The following is a 7,238-nucleotide window of genomic DNA, read 5'->3' as shown; positions in this document are numbered from 1 at the left end:
TCCGTGGAGGGAATCAAACAACAAAAGAGATTAGCCAGAGATCCACCCTGCACGGACTTGCTGGTATGATGGGAACGGGACCTAGATTTACTGGAAGCACAAAGAGAGCAAACTAAATTCTGCCCAACAGACAGGCGGAACAAATCGCTACAAAAGGTTTCAGTCACCTGTCTCCCCTGCCAGGACAGCACCTCCCTCCCACAGCGCACCAACAATACATTATACTATTATACCGTGTCTTGGAAAAGTATTGGAATCCTACTTAGTGTTTTAAAAAGCAGCACATTTCTAAATTATCTATATCCCAGTCCCTGAAAGCTATAACTAAAGATTACTGAGGGTAAGATGAATCTCTGCTGCATCTCATAAGTTCATTAAAAATCGAAACTTCCTTTCTTTCAGAACTGAATTTTCTGCCATGTTGGTCTTTAAAATTGTCCATTCGGCTCCAACAAGCTTTCGAACTCCAGTTTGAATGAAATATTGGGCTGCGAATGTGAAGTAGACAGGGTCATGGTGAGGAATGCGTCAGGAATATGGGGCGTGTCTGGAAGTCTGTGTCCATCACCAAAGCCTGTGATATTCATTATTGGCGGTTTGTTTATTGGCTGCTAAGGCTCACAATGGAAGCTCAATACTAAGTGTTTTGAATTACTGAAGTTTGCATGTTGATGGAGCCGGGATGGATGGATGGATGGATAGATAAATGTTTAATAATACATGCAGTACAAGTGTCAAACTAACTTTACCAGACAAGCCCATTAAAACGAGGCTCTCAGTTTCTCTTGAAATTCTTATGTAAAAAAAAAAAAAAATAATAATAATAAACTACTTTGCATGTTACTTTTTAATAGATTTCCTTTTTAAAAAATTAAATCTGACTACGCAAATCCTTCAACTCCTACACTACCCATCAAGGCAATCCTCAGGATTCCAGCAGCACAGAGTTAACTGATGTTCTGCGCGGTTCTTAAAAATGCATGAAACTCGCGAGATAAAAATAAAACAACCGCAACAGAGAATACTGAAATTCCGTCTTCATATTACTGAAACATACAGGATTAAGAGACAACATGAAGTTGGGAAAGGGATTGGTGGGGGGTGGGGGGTGGGATTAAAGGCACTGTCAGCATAACATCATAAAGACGGCACCGATGTCCATTTGCCATGGATTATGTTGTATTCTGCGACTAAAAAGGACCCATAATCTGATTAAGTTCACATCAGACTAATGAGTGAATCTTCTCTGACAGCATTACTGACGCATAGCCCGCCATCCAGAGCTGCATTAGTGCGTTATGGGTTTCTAAGGCCCACCTTAACACAGCAGGGAAACACGTGCTGCTTAGTACGCTATTTCTCGGATCTGTAACATCGTAAGGTCACAGTACAACGTCGTGTCTTTCTGCAACTTTATAGCAGGGCTGAACAGCCAGGTGGCATTTTGGGCATTTTCAAGGTGAGCCGATGGGTAGGCGAGCCGGCAAAAATCTTGGGGAACCCCCCCCCCCTTTCCCAGTCAGCAAAATTTATTGCACAGCAAAAGTTATGGAGACCCCAGCTCTGTAAAATTTACTGTGGGAGTCCAAGGAAACTTTAAAAACACAATATCTCAATCTCCGGAGTCCTTTAAACCTAAAAAATATACAAAGAAATCTATGCTGTGATTCTGCTAGAGAATTTGGGCCCCATGAATGCATATCATATTGGGCCACAAACCCACACCAATGCAGTTATGTTCCAAGTTTTTTACTGTCCTAATCTCCCCCCCTTAACTGCGCCCCAGACTTGATGTTCCACGTTACAATTTCAACCAAATGTTGTGTGTTAAAAAAAAAATTAAATTGTGCACCAAAATTTTTTAACATGAAAGCAAGCATTAATAAAACTTAATCAAATGTTGATTTTTTTTTTTTTATATATAGAATTTCTCATTGTTTTGCTGATATCTGGGAAAACTGGGTTCATGGATCGGGATGGAAAGGCATGTTCAACGCACATTTTTTTTTAAATATTGATTTCCAGCAACTAATAAGCAAATCGAGGGAAATCTGCAAGGTACAAATCTGCAAGGTACAACAGAACCGTTCATCTCATTTCTACCCCGTCAAATCGCGTCCCAGGCTTTCTGGACCTCCCACTGAAATGCATTCAGCGACATCCACCTAAACAATTGCATTACCCCGGCAACGGGACTGCAGTAATCTCATTTAGTCTGAGAATTTGTGTGTCAGAAGGTAGAAAATTAGGATACGGACACGTTGCTCAAAGAGTGCCACGGAGTCACCAGCAGTATCATCAAACACGCCATTTAATACAATAATTTTTTTATCATTGTTTGTATAAATACAAATGATTCTTATTAAACAGCATGACTGACTCGTGCAATACAAATAGGCATATGCATCAAAACCTTTATTAGATTTCAGAAATCACAGAAGAAAATCAAGCTTGGCAAAATAAAAATTATGCAAAATTATCCAGTATATTTCAGCCGTTTCTATAAATGTACGCTAAGGTGGTACTTGCCAACGCCGAAACAATTCTCTCATCCAGTCACAGTGCTCTTTAAAATGGAGATACTTTAATTTATTTAAGGTTGAGTTAAAACACGACATTTAATATTCAGAATAAAATCAAAATCTGATAAGGGATTCACATCGTTTACCGTTTAACTGGTATGTCCATTTTCGATAGGCTTGTTGGGTGGGTAAAAACCCTATTTAACTGATCAGGGTCACTTAGGCAAGTTCACCTTAATTAAAAACAAAATAACTAAACAGCACATAACTAGTCAAAGTGTAAACTCTGCTGTTGGCAAAAACTGTACGGCTGGACCCCCAAGGGCACCAGCGACTGTAGGGCCTTGCTTGGCCAGTAGGGGGCCCCCTTGCACGTGACATTGCAAGGATTTGTAAGTTGTAGGGCGCAGATGGGAAACGAGGTGGGGTAAGAAGCATTTAAAGTGCGGAGCCACATACAGCCATGGGGGTGGGTTTGGGTTTCTAGCACAGCCTGCAAAGACCAGAATAAGTTCCTTTCCTCAACACACTAGCGCCCCCTTGGCCAAACACGACCCATGGTCACCTTGCAAATCATTAAGCTGCCCTGAACCCCACTCTGCTTTCAGTAAGTGCCATTTAAAAACAATGATATACACACATTTTCAGGAGAGCACCTGTGAAGTCACCCCCCCACACACACACACACACACACTACTGGCATTGTTTGGCACCCGACCCATGTAAACCTGACCCCGATTTGCATAATTTATTCAGGTATATATCAGAAACCAGGGTTTCTGCCACCTAGAGGCTGTACGGCGCAACAAGAGACAAATCGCCATCAAAAACACAGGACCTGGAGAATCACCCGGGGTGGGGGGGATACATACTGTCACATACTGGCGTGGGTGGGGGAGGACGCAGGCAGTGTGGCAGTCAGCCAATGGGCGAATTCACGAGAAAAAACACTGTATGTTAAAAACCGCTAGCATCCAGCATGAGAGAAAAAGGTCAAAGCGAGTCAGGGTTTTTCCGGGGGGGGGGGGGGGGGGCAGGGTTGGTCTTACCTACACTGGCATGGGAGGGGTGGGAGGCATTGGTTAATGGTACAATGTGCAAGACAATTATCTGGGAGAGGAAAATTAACTTCCCCTAAAGTAAAACTAAAGTCACAAGAAAACTGTGGTACCCTCTGTCAATAGACCACACTCAAAAAACTCTGAGTAAAAGAGGAACGTTATTGGCCTGGCTAATCTCTCTCTCTCTCTCTCTCTCTCTCTCTCTCACACACACAGCTTGAAATGCTTTTTACACATTTACACTAATGTATATCACAATGCTACCAAAGCTTTGCAAATGACCACAGAGCGGGACTGACACCCAAGTGTGTGTAGAACCACACACACACACACACACACACACACACACACACACACACACACACACACACACACACACACACACACACACACACACACACACACACACACACACACACACTCACTCTCTCTCTGAAGTGCTTTAAAAACATAACGGATAAATTATTTTATGTGCAAACTGGGAGGGGGCAACAAAAAGTCGCAAAACACACATGGAATCGATCCCCTCCCCCATCACAACCAACCCTCGGTGAACGAAACCAGAAAGTCAGTCATTGGCATCCCGGGTTCCGGACTTTGCTGAAATGCACGACCGGTGCGGGTTCTGGCGGGGGCTGACTGGGGGCAGGGGGGGTTGGCCTGGTGAGCAGCGCGGCAGTCGCCTTCCACGCATCACGTCTGTGCCAGCTGCAGCTCCTCCAGGCCGTCTTTGCCCAGGTGGTAACGGGCCAGGTCCTTCCGCGTCACCAGTCCCACCACCTGGGCACCGGGAAAATGATTGGTACGTAGAACAGGGCATAGATAGCTGGTTATGTTATGAGGGAGGGGTGGGAGTAGCACAGGAAACCAGGGTGATAACCTTGATCTAGATGGATGCCCAACGGCCACTGGCTGAAAACCGATGCAGTAATTTTCGAATTTTACAATGAGAATGGAGATATGTGCTGGAGATGACGAAGGCCTGAGGACCTCGCAAGGCAGACGCACCTGGTTGTCACTGTCCACCACAATGAGGTGCCGCAGACCAAGGGCCCTGAACAGCTTGAAGACACGAGGAAGCGACGTCTCCTGAAAAAGAGGCAGAAGAACACAGTCGCAGAACATGACTGTTTAGTCAAATGTGTCTCTGGTTCTCAAGGACCAAGACCAAGGCTGAGACTGAGACTAGTACCTGCGTGACAGTGTAGGGGGTGGGATTCATGAACTCCGTCAGGTCCATCATGCACTCCCTCTCGTCTTGGGACACATGGATGGACTGGATCGGAGGGAAGCGAGGGTAGGCATCCCGGAAGTCCTTCAGCTGCAGTTTGCGCAGATTGAGACGAGAACGAGCCCGTTCCACAAACACCTGGTTGAAAAGAGTACACCGGTCACAACGTGGATGAGCACACTTCTCATTGGCTTGCTGCACTGACATTCGCAACCGTGTACGCAGTAAACAGACCCCTCATTGGTCAATCGCACTGCCAGTCACATCCAGGTATTCAATAATCAAACCCCTCATTGGTCAGCTGCACTGTCATTCACAGGCATGCATATACACCAAGCACCCTGATAGGTGTTAGTGTGGACAGACATGCTCCTTATTCAGCTGACCTCTGCAGGAACCTTAGGTCACACTCACCTTGTGTTTCAGGAGCACGATAAGCTGGGAACGCAGGATTAAGCCACAGATTTTCCCTGGCTAAGAGCACAAAATTCAGATTAGCAAAGCCCCAAAGTACATCATGTGACAAATCTCCAGGAAAACAAAATCACCCCTAGTGGGAGGGACATACCTCACAGCCATCACTCAACCCGGAGACTACAGGGAACCCGTTGTGATTGGTCGAGGTGTTGCTGAGCACATCCACAATAGTGCCCACTTTCTCCACCAGGTTGAAGCAGGTTACTGGAGAGCTCATAACCTCCCTGAATGGACAGACACACCAAACCTGAATATACAGTGAGAATGAAGCACCAATGTCTTGCTAAAGGCGTGTACTGGGCTCATTGAAGCATTAGCAGGGAAAATCCTGTAGGGGGCAATATACCTGGCAGTCAGGGAGTGGGAGGTGGCTGGGGCATCCCAGTGCAGGAAGGGCACACTCTGCAGCTTGATGTGGATGTCGTATAGCCCCTGTGGGAAAATTCGAGTCACTCAGAAGAGCTTAGGATCACATCTGCACAACATTCACAAGCTGCCACCCCTTGAAGTTTTACTTCCTCTAAGCAGATTTGCTGGCACATTGAGGAACAGAGAAGCGAAACGAGCTGTCACAGCATGATGTGCCACCTTAAGTTAGACAGCTGTGCAAAAACAACGGAAGGGTTCTCAAAATCAGTCACTGGAAGGACAGATGAAAAAAAGATGGCGTCAGACTGGTGGCTAGCTGCACCACCCACACCAAAAGCAAACATGAGACCGGAGCAGTTAACGAAACACGACTGGCCCGATTCCAAGTTCTGCACGGTCTGAAAGGCGATGAGCTCATCACTCACTGACAGGCTCACACATAATGCCAAATGGACCAACCCGCTCCAACCCGAAACGTCAACACTGACCTCCACGAAATAATCGCCCACGATCTTCGCCGTCATCAGAACCAGCATTATGGGTAGGCCGTAGGTGACATTTCCGGTGGCTTCCACCATGATGACAGTCAGGCTGAGGGTCATCCTCACGATCCCACCTGGCAAAGACCTTCGTAAACAGACGCAAACCCGAAGCCTCATGTGCCTCCATGCACCTCTAGACGAGCTCTGAAAAGCAGGCTGACCGCGGACGGACACTCACCAAGCTGGGCGGCGGCTCCAATCAGAGCGTACTTCCCAGGGTCGGCCAAGGTCTGTCAAACGAAACGCCACAAATCATAAAACATGCTCATTCAAAAACTTCGAGGGGGCTTTACTTCCAACAAACATTATGTTAAACTACATCTATGCCGACATGACGCTGGGCGGCCCAGGAAATCGATACAGCACTAACCAATAGGGCACCTTCAAAGAGTCACGTGACTGCTTAAAGAGTAAATCTGATTGGACAACAAAGAGGAAATCAATCTAAAGCGGGTGTTGAAGGAGGCCCTCTGACTTCTAAAGACCCCGTTCAATTTCCTTAATATATCAAAACCTGCAGCGTTTCCATTAAAGTTCTGCACAAACAAGCAAATTTGTTGACAAAGTGAAATTGCATAAAGGGTGTTTCCATTAAGTAACATCATGGAAACAACACCTGCAATTTATGATTCCGTGCCTCAACATGGATTGAGCTTTTCATGAGATACGAGCTCTAGAACCAAGTCATCGTGTCCTACACAGCAACAAGTTCGCAAAATCGGCTTCCATTTCAGTTTTGCGAATCGCCACAAAAACCACTTCAATCAAACTGAAAGCGTTTGAGGGCTTGTCCTCCTGAAATATAATCGTACCCATTAACGGATTTTCAGTTTTGCTTCTTCAAAATGTGCAAAAAAATCAAGGTCAGTGGAAAACGTCGCCACTGTGAGGTTTCTCTCTGCTGAGGGAAGAGTTCTGCTATCGTGACGGCCCCTCCTCCGCCAGCGGACCACGCCGCCTCACCGGCTATACGGCGCTTCCCCAGGAACGGCGACCCGTCCTGATGTACCTGTATGGAATTGTGCGGCGTAATGGA

This window comes from Brienomyrus brachyistius, unplaced genomic scaffold, assembly GCF_023856365.1.
Source record: "Brienomyrus brachyistius isolate T26 unplaced genomic scaffold, BBRACH_0.4 scaffold124, whole genome shotgun sequence".
NCBI lineage: Eukaryota > Metazoa > Chordata > Actinopteri > Osteoglossiformes > Mormyridae > Brienomyrus > Brienomyrus brachyistius.
The sequence above is the reverse complement of the archived record's forward strand: the minus strand, read 5'-3'. Positions refer to the sequence as shown.